This window comes from Vulpes lagopus, chromosome 11 (assembly GCF_018345385.1).
Source record: "Vulpes lagopus strain Blue_001 chromosome 11, ASM1834538v1, whole genome shotgun sequence".
Classification (NCBI taxonomy): domain Eukaryota; kingdom Metazoa; phylum Chordata; class Mammalia; order Carnivora; family Canidae; genus Vulpes; species Vulpes lagopus.
In genome coordinates, this window is record NC_054834.1 from 105,495,489 (window position 1) to 105,510,535 (window position 15,047).

The 15,047-nt window shown below is 36.7% G+C and overlaps 1 protein-coding gene across 2 annotated transcripts in view; it reads right to left on the bottom strand.

Annotated features, from left to right (window-relative positions):
- The window catches only part of NCKAP1 (NCK associated protein 1), a 101,955-nt gene that overhangs the window by 71,421 nt on the left and 15,487 nt on the right, over window positions 1-15,047 (bottom strand). The gene's annotated exons all lie outside the window — the stretch shown is intronic.

A 15,047-nucleotide genomic window follows, 5' to 3' on the forward strand; every position in this document is an offset into this window, starting at 1 on the left:
AAAATAAAAGGCTTTTAAAAAAATTCCAATGGTTTCCCATCACACTTAAAATACAAAGTCCCTACCAGTGCCTCAGAAAAAAATTTAAATAGGACACCTGTCTATCTTTAAGACCTCACCTTCTTTAATGTTCCTCTAGCCTCACTCAGTAGTTGTCAACTACTGGACTTCCTGCTCAATCAACTTCACCACCCTTGGCCCTACCTCAAAGCCTTTGCACCTGCTATTTCTCAAGTCTGGGATGCTCTTCCCCACTTCTTTGCATAGCTCACTCCCACACTTCTCTTCAGAGATGCCAACATTAGACCCTCTTCTCTAAAATAGTCTCTTCTTCCTCATTACTCTCTTAACTTCTTATCCTGCTTTTTTAGTTCTTTCTACCACTTATCTCCAAATCAAAGTACGTATTTATTTCCATTAATTATTGACTAAAATCTCAACTTGAATTTAAATCCATGAGAGCCAGGACAGTTGTATTATCATCTACTGTATCTCCAGTATCTAGAACACTAGCACATATTAGATGAACTGTCAATCAATTACCAATCTTCAAGATTCTCAACATAAAAATCATGAATTAATTTTTTAAATTGCACTGCTGACTATAAATGAATGCAGTATCAGGCATCAATTCATGTCTCAAGTGAGTTTATGTATCCTAACAAAGAGTAGTAATATTTAACCCCTTGAATAAATCCCCACTGTTGGGCAAAGTATTTCATTATGTCCTTCTGGGACAAGAAAGCATAAAAGAAGAAAACGAGAAACATCTAAAAAGAACATTTTCTATCCAATATAAGCAAATCTCTTGATTACCTGAAAATCCAAATTCACCCAGAGTACTCATTTTTAAAAAGGTTCATAGGATTTTGTAGGATTCTCTTTTTATCATACATAAAATGATTCTACCAGTAGTCAGTATTTCAGAAACACATTTCTCTGAGTAAAGGTTAAATAAATTTTAGGGAAGGTAACCCTAACAAGCTGCCTAGTGAATAAGCATAACTGAGTGTCTATTACTAAATCTAATCCTCATAAGTGCTTTTCAAGGTACATGTTTTTTGTTTTTTTTTACTGCAATAAAATATACATAACATAAAATCTACTTTAAGCATTTCAGTCATTTTTAGGTGTTGAGTTCACCCTTAAAAATATACCAGCATTGGGGCACGTGGGTGGCTCAGTCTGTTGAGCATCCGACTCTTGTTTTTGGCTCAGGTAATGATCTCAAGAGTCATGGGATGGAGCCCAAGCCCCACATAGGGCTCTGCACTCAATGAAAAGTCTGCTCGTCCCTCTCCCTCCCACTTTGTCCAGTTACTCCCTCCCCCATGTGTGCGCTCTCTCTCTCACTCTCTAAATGAATAAAATCTTTAAAAAGATATATACTAGCACTGTTGTGCAACCATCATTTCCATCTATCTCTAGAACTTTTTTTTATCTTCCTAATCCAGGTATATTTTTATCCTCACTTTCCAGATACAGAAACAGACCATAAAAGCATAAAATGCCCATCCAGGTCAATCAAATTTCAAAGCTCAAAACACCTCTTCTCACTTCGACATTCAAGTTGCCGTACAATGACACAAAAGTAGTATAGAAACAAGCAAAGCTAAAGCTATTTTCTTTTCAGAAAATGCTTGTATTTACGTGTAGCCTCATCAGACTGAAGCTTCCAAGAACTCCTCTAAGTCAACCTCTTCATTTTTTTTTATATTAAAGCAAACCTTTTCAAGTTTATATTCCTTTTTTTTTTTAATTTTTTTTTTTTAATTTATTTATGATAGTCACAGAGAGAGAGAGAGAGAGGCAGAGACACAGGCAGAGGGAGAAGCAGGCTCCATGCACCGGGAGCCCGACGTGGGATTCGATCCCGGGTCTCCAGGATCGCACCCTGGGCCAAAGGCAAGCGCCAAACCACTGCGCCACCCAGGGATCCCTCAAGTTTATATTCCTAGTCATCTGTTCCAATTAATTCTGAAAAGCAGAATTTTATATTTTAAAGAACAGAAAGGCAAAAAATAAAAAAAAGTAAACATTGTATGCATGCCTCTTTTGTCATAGGACTTTACTGCTCCTCCCATCAAGAGTTGTAGTCTACTTTCCCACCCTTATAATCTCAGCCGGCCTTGTGACTTGCTTTGACCAAAAAGCAGCAGAAATGACACTCTTAACTTAAGGCCTTACAACTTCTGATTTTGCTCTTTTGCGAACACTGCCCTAAAGCACTATGTGTGAAGAACCCTCAGATATCATATCATGTGGCAAGAAGCAGCTCAGCATCTCGCTAAGCCCAGCTAGGCCCATCCCCTGGCCCATCCACCAGGCAACCCATCTGCTAAATGCAGCTGTGATGTAAGTAAGACTGGTAAGACAAGCACAAGAACTGCCCAATCAACCCACAGAATGATGAAAGATAAGTTGTTTTAAGTTCAGTAAGATTTGGGGTGGTCTGTTATGTAGTACTAGGTTAAAACTAGCACTAAATGAAAACCACCTTTATTTTACCATCTGAATGCATTAGCTTGCATCAGAAAAAAATCCTGAAAGTTTTAAGATTTCTAGTTACAAGACAGTCAAGTTAATGCAAACTGATGAAACTACCGTAATTTTATTATTAATACTAGAAAAATCACTAATTACAGGTCCTAGTATAGTGTGATTCGTCAGGTGTAACATGACCAAGACAGCACACTGTTAATATAATTTACCTCATACACTGGCACCATTTTCCAATAAAAATAAAAGCATAAATGAAGCTAGTTCCTTTACATTCAATTTTAATAATTAATTTTTATAAATTTTTATATAATTACCTTGCTTTCATAACCTAGGGACACAGAAATAAATCAAGCTTTTCTTACTGATTAGATGTCATCACTGTAATCAGTAATTATACCAAGCTATTAATGTCAAGATGGCCTCAGGTGCTACTGACATATATAAGGTAACAAGCCAACATTAAACACTCTTTGCTGGATATACTTTTTACTTTTTCTAAAAAATTTATTTATTTATTCATGAGACACACACACACACACACACACAGGGGCAGAGACATAGGCAGAGGGAGAAGCAGGCTCCATGCAGGGAGCCCGATGTGGGACTCAATTCCAGGACTTCAGGATCACACCCTGGGCCGAAGGCGGCGCTAAACTGCTGAGCCACCCAGGCTGCCCTACTTTTTACTTTTTAAAGCTTTTATTTCTTTTCCATCAATCATCACTTGCTCCTGATCAGTATCTTTTAAATGTACGACGTGTACACTGTGTTAGAAAATAGACTGGTTACAATTTTGCCCAAGTAAACTCAACAGGCTTGGCATAGTGAGAACCAAAAAGCTTATTTCTGGATAAACTTCATTTTTTCTAAAATACCACATCTGGATGCTCAAAATTGTTTGTTCTTCATAGCTTTATTGTGGTACAATTTACATTCCATAAAATTCACTGATAATATATGAACAATTAAGTAATTTGTGTAAAATTTAGATTTGTGCAACCACAAACCCTATTTGAGAAAATCTCCATTATCCCAAAAACTTCCCTTGTGCCTATTTATAGTTAACCTCATTCTTACCTCACTACCCCCAGCACCAAGGAACTACTTACTTTCTCTCTCAACAAATTTGCTTTTTCTAGAGGGACATTTCCTAGAAGATAGAATCACACCATATGTAGCTTTTTGCATCTGGCTTCTTTCACTTGTCTAAACTTTTCTGGAGTTCACTGATACTATAATAGGTATCAGTAGTGTTTTGCTGAACAGTGTATCCCATTAAATAGATATACCACATTTTGTTTATTTATTCATCAATTGCTGGGCATTTGACCTGTTTCCAGTTCTAGGCTATTATGAATAATGAATGCTTTTATAAACATATCTTTATAAGTGGACACATACTTTCTTTTCTTGGAAGATGCTTTAAAAGAAAAAAAAGATTTTATTTATTTCTTTGAGAGAGAGAGAGCACCAGTGGTGAGATGAGGCAGGGGAGAGGGAGAAGCAAACTCCCCACTGATCAGGAGCCAAACTCAGGGCTTGAACCCAGGACCCTGAGATCCCAGGACCTTGAGATCATGACCTGAGCCAAAGGCAGGTGCTTAACTGACTGAGCCACCCAGGTGGTCCTCTTGGGAAGATTCTTAAAAGTGGAATTGCTTCCTTCCTAGTTCTCAGATGTAATGCAAAGCGGCAAGTGATATGAAAAGTAACCTCTGGGAAAGGGAAGACTGTAATAATATATTATTCATTGAGTCAACAAATATCCTAACCTATTAGATTATCAGGCATTGTGGGGGAACCTGGGGATAAAACAATAAAATGATGGCCCTCTAAATCAGTATATAATCTACTGAGGGATGTATATGTAGATATACAGGTAATTCTCACTTTTTTTTCTAGGTAAATATCCAGTTTTAGAAGCTGGTTACACCACAATTAACTTCTAGGTACAAAGTACATGGCGAAAAACTATCATGTATAATGCTCAAACAAGACCCTCACCAACTAGTAATTACATGAAAGAGGTTTAAAACACACACACACACACTCCAGTTTGAGGAAGACCGCAATAAGAATTGTCAGAGTTTCTAAGGGTAGTGAGGATGGTGAGGAAGAGGGGAAAGTTAAAGGAGATCTTAAAACAGAGAAGACTGGAATTATTTTTCTTACATACTGACAGAGAGTGGCTCATGTTAAATTTCCTCAATTCACAGGCCTATAAACAGGAGTAACGTTAATGCTTAAACTGCCTTGGCTTCTTTCTGGCCTTTTTATTTGTGTTCATAGCAGATTTAGAGACAAGGTAAAATGGCATCAATGGAAGAATAACTCCCACTTAATACCTCTAATACCCTCTTAATACCTGTATATCCTTATCAAGTCTTTGAACTCGGAGGCACCTCCTATCCATTTACCCTACCATCTTTTCACTCACCGTCCCTATTTCCTTTTTTATCCATCTTAAGATTGAATGGCCCCTCACTGTATTACTTCCTTGCCCCTGTCTCCCTCTATCATTATTGCCTGATAAAACCCACAATGAGAGAAAGCATATACATGTGCTATGTGCTGCCTTGACCTCAACCTGAATTCATGGTCATAAACCATAACGAGTAACACTACTCCATTTTCACCGCCAATTTTTACTATCAATTCATTCTCCTACACTCAGTGATTATGCCACTTCTCCCTCTTAAAACACTGAGTAATTCCTCTTCAACTTCTCAGGTGCAGGCTAGCCTGAGCTCAAGACTCATATATACAACTGGCTACTCAACATCTCCACTCAGATTTCTAGTATGCCCCTCAAATTTAACATATCTAAGATTGAGCTGGTGAGTACTATCTCTTCTACACCCCTATCCCAAACCCGTTCCTCTTGTGTCCTCATCCAAGGAAATTTTGTTATCCACTCAAGCCAGAATCTTGGGGTCTTATTTCTTATTGTCTCATATATCCCATATCAACTCATGAGTAAGTTACTGTTGATTCTATTTTCAAAAACATTTCCAGCATCTGAACATTTCTCACTGCTACCATTCTACCCCAAGCCACTATCACCTCTTATCTCAAGGACTACAAATTTCATCCTCCTCAGAATGGCATTCCCTGGTCACTTTAAGTAAATAAGCATCTCCCCCACACTCTCTCTGCTTTGTTCTTCTTCTTAGAACTTACCTCTACCTAGTATTACATTTAAATCCTTTTCTATCTCTACCCAATAGAATGTAAGCTCCTCAGGGGCAGTAATTTGTCTATTCATTACTGCCTTCTCGAATAGGATTTGGCTCACAGACAGCACTCCACAAAATTTTTAAATAAATGAATAAAGTGATAAAAATGAGTGATAAAAGGAGAACACTATACATGCAGCACACAACCTAATTTGAAAGGGTTAAAAGAAAAGCTTCTCTGGAATGATGACATCTAAGGATAGACCCAAAAAACAAGTAGAAGTTAGCCTAGTGAAGGATTATAGAGAAAAGTATTTTTCCAGAGTAAAAACAACATAAACAAAGGCCTAGAGGCAAAGTAAAGCATGGCTATTTGTATATACACTATATGTTCCCAAAGTAAAATACTTCTTAAAAAACAAGCAATTTAGGGGTGCCTAGGTGACTCAGCTGGTTAAGCATCTGACTCTTGATTTTAGCTCAGGTCATGATCTCAGGGTCATAAGATCAAGCCCTGCTTGGGACTCCACATTCAGTGTGGAGTCCACTTAAGATTCTCTCCCTCTCACCCTCCCCTGGCCCCTCCCCCTACTGGCACATCCATGCTCTCTCTCTCTCTCAGATGAATAAATAAATTCTTAAAAAATATATAAGCAATTAAATTTTCTCATGCTCTACACCTACCCAACACTATCGACAGAGGGCTAACACAATATATACTACCCTATTTATTTTTAGCTAAAGATCATTGGTATACATATTTAAAACATTTTTAGCCAAGATCACCACTAGGAAGAAGAATAAAGAAAAATAAGAGTTTTTGCAACATTTCTTATTTACTCCATTGTAATTTCTTTTGTGGTCTTTTATTCTGGATGTTGGCAAATAACTTTTGCTGTGATAAAGACCAGACCTGCCATGATAAATGCTAAGAGCACTCAAAGGGCACCAGGCTAAAAGTGGCTAAAGCCTCCTTCAAACAAATGACCAAGAAAAATAAAAATTAAAGATCAACAAGTGTTAGGTATTGGTAGCATCCTTTGTTATTACAAAGGGCATCATAATCACCATTACAGCCAAAGGGAGAAAGAGTTGAAAAGCTATCACTAAAGGCAAGATATAACTTTAGGAAATTTGAGGAAAACATAGAGATGATTGCAAATACCAGGAATGTATCTCTTTGGGGGCTATGCTAGGGGCTACGCTATAAAACCCCAATATAATGTCCACTTGCAGTCTCATTTGCAAGAAAACAGCATCAATGAGCTGAAGAGGTTATGATTACAGTTTTGTATAATTAGCATATACAGTACACAATACTGTGATTCAAAGCAGATGTGGTTTGGGATCATAAAAACCATCCTGGAGAATACAATGAAAGCTGAAAGTATATTCACACTCAAACGTTGTACACAATTTCAAGGGATTCCCAAACTCTAAGAAAACTCCATATGAAAGCCCACGGACAACAAAAAGAAGATTTCCCAGGATGAAAACTATGCAGCAGACATAAGCTAACATAAGTTCTAACTTCTCCAGAGAGAAGTTAGTTATGTTATGTCTGCTCCAGAGAGAAGTTAGAAGACTGCGGGTTATAGGAGGGTGGGCTTCACAAAAAAAGGAAAGCTTATAAAAGTGATATGATTATTAGGACAGATAAATTTAAGAATTCTATCAAGGCACATTACTGTAAGTCCAGAAAAATCAACATATACCTTTGAGACAAATTTAAGTATGAAAATAATTCTAGAAGAATCCATTTAATTTTACTGTTACATATATATAAACATAAATAAATACATGTAATAAAAGTTATTTTAAGTCCAGTGTGACAATGGAGTGAAGTAATGCAAAATAATCACTCAGGTTTTTACCAGTTTTTAATTTTTAGAATCAGCATATAGTTCAATCTCAGAACACTTTATGAGTTCAGAAACAAAAGGGAGCACTAACAATTTTGACAACATTTAAGTATATGCCCAAGAGTAAGGCTATAAAAATAGAGAACTATATTATTTAAAGTTTAAAAAGAAAGTAACCAATGATCTAAAAATATTAACCAAAAAAAAAAAAACTATCAAATATCGGGAGGAGAGTAGGCAAGAAGTATGAAATTAACTTTCATTTTTTTATAGCAAAGAATTTATAACAGATATTGTCTAACACTATTAAATTAATTTATAAAAGAAAAAAGAATAAGCATATTTCTTATAACAGTTCCTGGGACGTCTGGGTGGCTCAGCAGTTAAGGACCTGCCTTCGGCCCAGGTCATGATCCTGGGGTCCCGGGATTGAGTCCCGCATCGGGGCTTCCTGCATGGAGCCTGCTTCTCCCTCTGCCTGTGTCTCTGCCTCTCTCTCTGTGTGTCTCTCATGAATAAATAAAATATTTTAAAAAAAGAGATAGAAGTTCCTTCTGAGAAACATGACCAGGTTGGGAAAGAGTGGAATAGGAAGGAGATATACTCACTTTTTATCCTAAATTCTTCTGAATTTCTTGACTCATTACCATGCATTCATATTATTTTGATAAAAATTAAAAGATCATTTAAACCAGTTTAGGTAAGTCATTAGTGCTAATGCAATTCCCTGCCAGCATCTGACCAATTTCAAATACTTTTCAAATATATCTAAGCATGACTTACTTGCATCTGCTAATGAGGGGTTCATTCTTTTATTTACTGTTTATTCAAGTTAGAATTAAAGACCATTACATGTAGAAAAAATATTAAATGAATACTGATGATATCTTTTTATTTTCTTTTAAGATTTTATTTATTGACACAGAGAGAGAGAGAACACACTAGCAGGGAACTCAGCAGGCAGAGGGAGGAGGAAAAGGAGGCTCCCCACTGAGCAAGAAGCAGGATGTGGGGCTTGATCCCAGGACCCTGGGATCATGACCTGAGCTCTCTGTGCCAAACAAGCACCCTGATGATTCTTTTTTCAAAGAACAGATATTTTAGTTAGTTCTGCTTAATTTTGGTAAAGTTTAATTGGTCAAGACCAGATATCTCTTTAAGTTTCCATTAGCGTATATACAAGTTTCCATTAGCGTAATATTCCATTAGCGTAGAGAGAGACATACTAAGGACAAAATATACCATGAAAATACTGTAACATCATTTTATTTTTTATTTTTTTATTTTTTTTTTGTAACATCATTTTATTGTAAGATAAATCCTTTTAAAACCAAAGTATTATTTGCTGGCCTACTATATCCTAGTGAAAAGGATTCAGGGCAGCCCGGGTGGCTCAGCGGTTTAGTGCCGCCTTCAGCCCAGGGTGTGATCCTGGGGTCCCGGGATCAAGTCCCACGTCGGGCTCCTTGCATGGAGCCTGCTTCTCCCTCTGCCTGTGTCTCTGCCTCTCTCTCTCTCTCTCTCTCTCTCTCTCTCTCTCTGTTTCTCATGAATAAATAAATAAAATCTTAGAAAAAAAAAGAAAGAAAAGGATTCAAAGATGAGTGCTTGGGCCAGGAAAACAGAGATGTGAGTTACCACAGAGAAATAGAGGGGTTTTGTTTTGTTTGGTCTCCCCTAGTGTGGGAGGCAGAGGGTGACAACATAAGAGAGATTGGAAAAGACGAAAAGCAGTGTTTGGATTATCACAGCGTTTCTCCCAGCAGGAGATGCAGACCTGAAGGGGATAAATTCAAGACATTATTAAAACTGACAAGTATTAAAACTGATGACCCCTAAATAACTTGACATTTTATAAAAGTCAAAGGGATTTCTGAAAATTCTAGTGTAGGTAACCAAGTAGAGGATGATGGCTCAAGACAGAAACCACATAAGAGAAACAAAATGGATCACAATCATGTGTTCAATACTGGATATGAAGTTTGCTTGTGCTGCTGTCCAAAAGGTAGCTAATCCAGAACCCAGAGAAAAGAAGAGAGTATATCACTTAGTTGAAGCCATGGAAGTAAATGTTTTCATTTCATACATATACACTGCAGGCAAGGGGGGCAGGGAGGAGTGGGGAGGTGGGGGAAATTATTCAGAAACACCCACATTTAAAGGACAAAAAAAGCCAGTGAAGTAGACCAAAAAGAGAGGTAATCTAAGTAACAGCTTCCTTCTCTCAGAAGCAATTTGTCACACAGATCTGTGAAGTACTTAGAAGATATTAAACTGCTTCTTGAGAATTGGGTTTTATCATAATTTTATAGATAAGAACCAACAGGCTTTTAGATGCGAAAGGACGCCCAAACCACTCAGCTAGTAAGTTGAAAGACCAGAACTCAAATTCTGGTTTATTAGCTCTGAAGTCCAAACTCTTAACTACCTCATCATAATGGAAGCCAGGACAAGACAACACATGCTCTCTTAGAGATTAGCTAGAAACAAGGAAGTCCTTCCCCTTTCCTTCTAACTACTAACTAAACCACAGTGCGTGTGTCAGGCTTCCCCGTACCCATCCTCCATACCACCATCCCACTCCCACATACATTCATGTTTTTAAGAAGCTGGGACTCCTATTCTTATTCCAGTTTACTCTCAATAGTATCATTAATGAGATGGATTTGTGTAGCTCTACTAAAAAGAATATTTTTTAGCTAATAACATAACGAAGTTAAAAAATTATTACTAAGTTTGAGTTCTGATATAAATTTAAAACAATGATTGAATAAAGGAAATCTTATGCACTCATCAAACATATATTTATTTTCTTTTACGTACTCAGCACTAGGGATAAAAGGGTATTTAAAAACACATTCTAGGGGCACCTGGGTATTTCAATCGGTTGAGCATGTGCCTTTGGCTAAGGGATGATCCCAGAGTCCTGGGATGGAGCCCCGCATCTGGCTCCCTGCTCAGGGAGGAGGCTGCTTCTCCCGCTCCCTCTGCCCCTTCCCCTGTTCATGTGTGTGCACACGCACTCACTCTCTCTCTTAAAATCTTTTAAAAATAAATAAAAATAATAAAAAAATAGAAATAGATTCTAAAACTATGTCTCACAACCAACATTAGAATTGCTTTATTTTGTCTTTCTGTAAATGATGCTATAAGCTACTTAAATTTATTACAAGGTATCCTATAATACCGTGTTCCTTAAGAGCAGAGATAATTAACATCTACAAAAAAAGTATTCCTGGGGGATCCCTGGGTGGCACAGCGGTTTAGCACCTGCCTTTGGCCCAGGGCGCGATCCTGGAGACCCGGGATCGAATCCCACATCGGGCTCCCAGTGCATGGAGCCTGCTTCTCCCTCTGCCTGTGTGTCTGCCTTTCTCTCTCTGTGACTATCATAAATTAATTAATTAATTAATTAAAAAAAGGTATTCCTGTAAGTTTGAAAACTTAATTTTCAAGTTTTATTTAAAAAAAATTTTTTTTTTTTTTTAAATTTGAGAAAGAGAGAGAGCACAAGCAGGGGGAGTAGCAGAGGGAGAGGGAGAAGCAGACTCCTCCCTGAGCAGAGAGCTGATGTGAGCCTGGATCCCAAGACTCCGGGATCATGACCTGAGCCAAAGGCAGACACTTAATCAACTGAACCACCCAGATGCCCCTCAAATTATTTCAATAATGGCCTATATCTCACTTCAGAATCCCTGTAAGATTGTTAATAGCACTCTCCTCACCAACAATGCCTTCATTCTTAGGGAGTTAAGACCTAATCCAACATATACAGGGCAGTAATTTATATCACTTTACCATTAATTTGGGAATTAAATCCAAAATTTTATACTGAAATGTACAGTAAATAGACAAATCTTATAACACCTCTGTGTCAGATAATTTTACTATTTTAAAAAACACAAATTAGGGCGCTCGGGTGGCTCAGTCAGGTTAAGCATCTGCCTTTGGCTCAGGTCATGATCCTAGTGTCCTGGGATCAAGCCCCACACTGGGCACTCTTGCTTCTCCCTTTCCCTCTGCCATTCCCCCCACTTGTGATCTCTGACTCTCTGTCTCTCTGTCAAATAAATAAATAAAATCTTTAAAAAACACAAATTAGCTTTTGGATGGAAATACAACACAGGAACAAGCAGGAAATAAGTTTAAAATATTTTAGGAAAAATATTTCAGAAGAAATGTTTTAACATACATACACCCAAACATTTCCTTAAAATGCCCCTTAGAATTTCCTGGACAAAACAATTTTTACCTGTTAATAAAATAAGAAATTTCTACTATTTTCTTTATCCAGGAAAATAACAGATTCCCTCTATATGCTCATTAGAAACTTACAGGAGACAAATTATGCACCCATCTGGCAGTCACATATTCAAAATACTAGAAGATATCATGTTATAGATAAATTAGACAATCAGCTCACAAATGCTTTCTTTAATTTAAAATTAAATAAGGGATGCCTGGTTGAGCGTCTGCCTTCAGCTTAGGTCGTGATCCCGGGGTCCTAGGATGGAGTCCTACATGGGGCTCCCTACAGGGAGCCTGCTTGTCCCTCTGCCTGTGTCTCTGTGTCTCATGAATAAATAAATAAAATCTTTAAAAATAAATAAATAATAAATTAATTAAATAAGAAAATCTATTAACTCTATTAAAATACATAGCCTGACACATATGAGACACTCAGTAAGTGCTGGTATAATTATAAACTGGTATCACTTTTATTCAGTTGAATAAAATGATGTTTAAAAAGAGATTCTAGGGGCACCTGGGTGGTTCAGTCAGTTAAGCATGTGCCTTTGGCTCAGGTCATGATCCCAGGATCCTGGGATGGAGCCCCACGTTGGGCTCCCTGCTCAGCGAGAAGTCTGCTTCTCCCTCTCCCTCCGCCCCTTCCCCTGTTCATGCCGTGTGTGTGTGTGTGTGTGTGTGTGTGTGCACACACTCTCTCTCTCTCAAATAAATAAAATCTTTAAAAAATAAATAAACATAAAACCAGATTCTAAAGCTATGTCTCACATTAGAGTTGCTTTGTCATTCTGTAAATGATGCTATAAACTACTTAATTTGTTATTTAATATTTAAAAAATTATTACATAATATCCTATACTATATGTTAATTTAATCAGCCTGCTTTGAAGCCTACAGGGCACTCAGGAAAAAAAAAATAATAATTCTTTGATCCAGACTTTCCCTAAACCCAAAATTGAGAGAGTATAAAAATTTCTACCTAGTTACAAAGGGGCCTGAGCAAGACAGTAAAACTGACTCAACAGAGCCCAACAGCATCACTGTTAAAGCTATGTTAGGCACCAATCCGGCTAGATCTGTCAGCAGCGCCCTCCTTTCTTAGAGTGTAAGATAATCATCCGTGAGCACATAGGTAGCCTTTTCACACGACTCTAATCATGGAAACTTCAAAATAAATTTGTGCTTAATTTTCACCAAAACAATTTATGATGGCCTTTTATGAAACTGTGGTGCTTATCTGAATCAAAATAGAAACGATGCTAACCAGTAATTCTCCCTGAGATAAAGGGAGATAAATACTCTCTGGGGCACATATTTATACTATGACTCAATGACCCAAATAAGGGAAAAAAACCCCGACCATGATATCAATACCGTATCTTCAGTGTACCTAACAGCCAGAAGTCTACGAGTATCTATCATTCCCAGATGCTACTACCATTCCCAGTCCTTAAACCTCCATTAAATATTTCTATGAAATTAAACGAAAACAAAACAGAACTCATTTCTCATTTCGTAACCCAAGTTTGCCAGGAACCCCTCACCAGGATTTTAGCAGGCTCAGATCAAAACTGAGATCACAAAACTTCCTAAGCACCCAGTACATAGTACCTCAGTAGGCAAAATACAAAAGAACAGCATCACAGAATAGATGCAAAGGTTCTAAGACAAAAGTCAGGCTTTGCAAACAAAACACCAGAGTCAATTCCACAAGCAGCCTAATATTCAACAATACCATATAATTGACTTTATAGGTCAAACAAAAAATCACCACATGACTAATTCCACATCTAAGGATACATATCCAAGAGAAATGAAACCATAAGTTCACACAACTTTTATACATATGTTCACAACATTAATCATAATTGTAAAAAAAAGTAGAAACTCAAACATCTATCAATTGATGAATAAATAAAATGGTGTATCTGAACAATGGAGTATTTTTTGGCAACAAAAAGAAATGAAGTACTGATCTATGCTACAACCTGGATAAACCTAAAAACATTATGTAAAATGTAAAGAAGCCAGTCACAAAAGACCACATGTTATATGATTCTATTTATATGAAATCTCCAAAACAGGCAATACAGTAAGAAAGATTAGTGTTTGCCTAGGGATGGGAGATTGACAAAAGTGAATGCTAACAGGTTTGGGGTTTCTTGGGTGACAAAAAGGTTCTAAAATTGATTGTGGTACTGGATGCATAACTCCGTGGATGTACTAAAGACCCACTGAACCCACTTTAAGTGGGTAAACTGGATATATGTGGATACCTTAATAAAACTGTTACTTAAAAAAAAATCAGTTTTATACTACAGAAGTTGAGAAGGGAAGTAAAACTATTAAAAAGCAAAAAACAGAAGCATTATAAAGTTTGCCCTGCAAATCAGGAAGAGCAAAGATTCTTAATTTACTCTTTAACAAAAAAATGTTACTGTTATAAAAACAGTGAATATGTATTTAATTGTATCTTATTAATTTTCTAAGAAAAGACCTCAGATTTAGGAACTATGGTTATTTTTATATGGAAATTTACACACACACACACACACACTAAATTTAAATGACTCTCGGAAGAGCTCATATCACAGAGATTTTATGAGCCCAGAGAAAAAGAAGTGTCAACAACGAAAAAAGAATTCTCCACACAAATAACGGTATTCTTAAGAAGTGCATACTTTGAATCACCCATTTGTAATCAGGAACTAATTGTGATACATTAATATACCAATTATAAAACACGATATTCTAACAAAGGGAGACTTCTATTAACTTGTACTTACAAGAATCACAGACTTTCTAGTTCTTTAAAAAGCACTTTACCAGACTATAAATTCTGACTGGTGTTTTCTTCCTACATTATTTTTAAGTAAAGGTGATATCCATAGGTTAAATATGAATCTTCAATAAATATACGTGATTTGAGGAAACCAAAAGATGACAAAATATTTTTTAAACAGTTTCTTAGGAATAGGGAGACCATATATATAAAGAAATTTCTAGACTAAGTTTGTACATAAAAAGAGAACAAAGATTATAACATGAGACTACAAACAGAAAAAAATTTAAAAGAAGACATGCAGAAAGATTCCAAGTCAATAAAATTCATATGAAAAGACCAGAGTGAGATAAAAATTAACTCCAATTTTCTAAAATTAGTTAAATGTAGAAATTATCATAAAGAACTACCAAAAGATTCTGTAACCTATCAGGAAAACTGTGAGTATGACTGTATTTTATATATTATGAAAAAGTA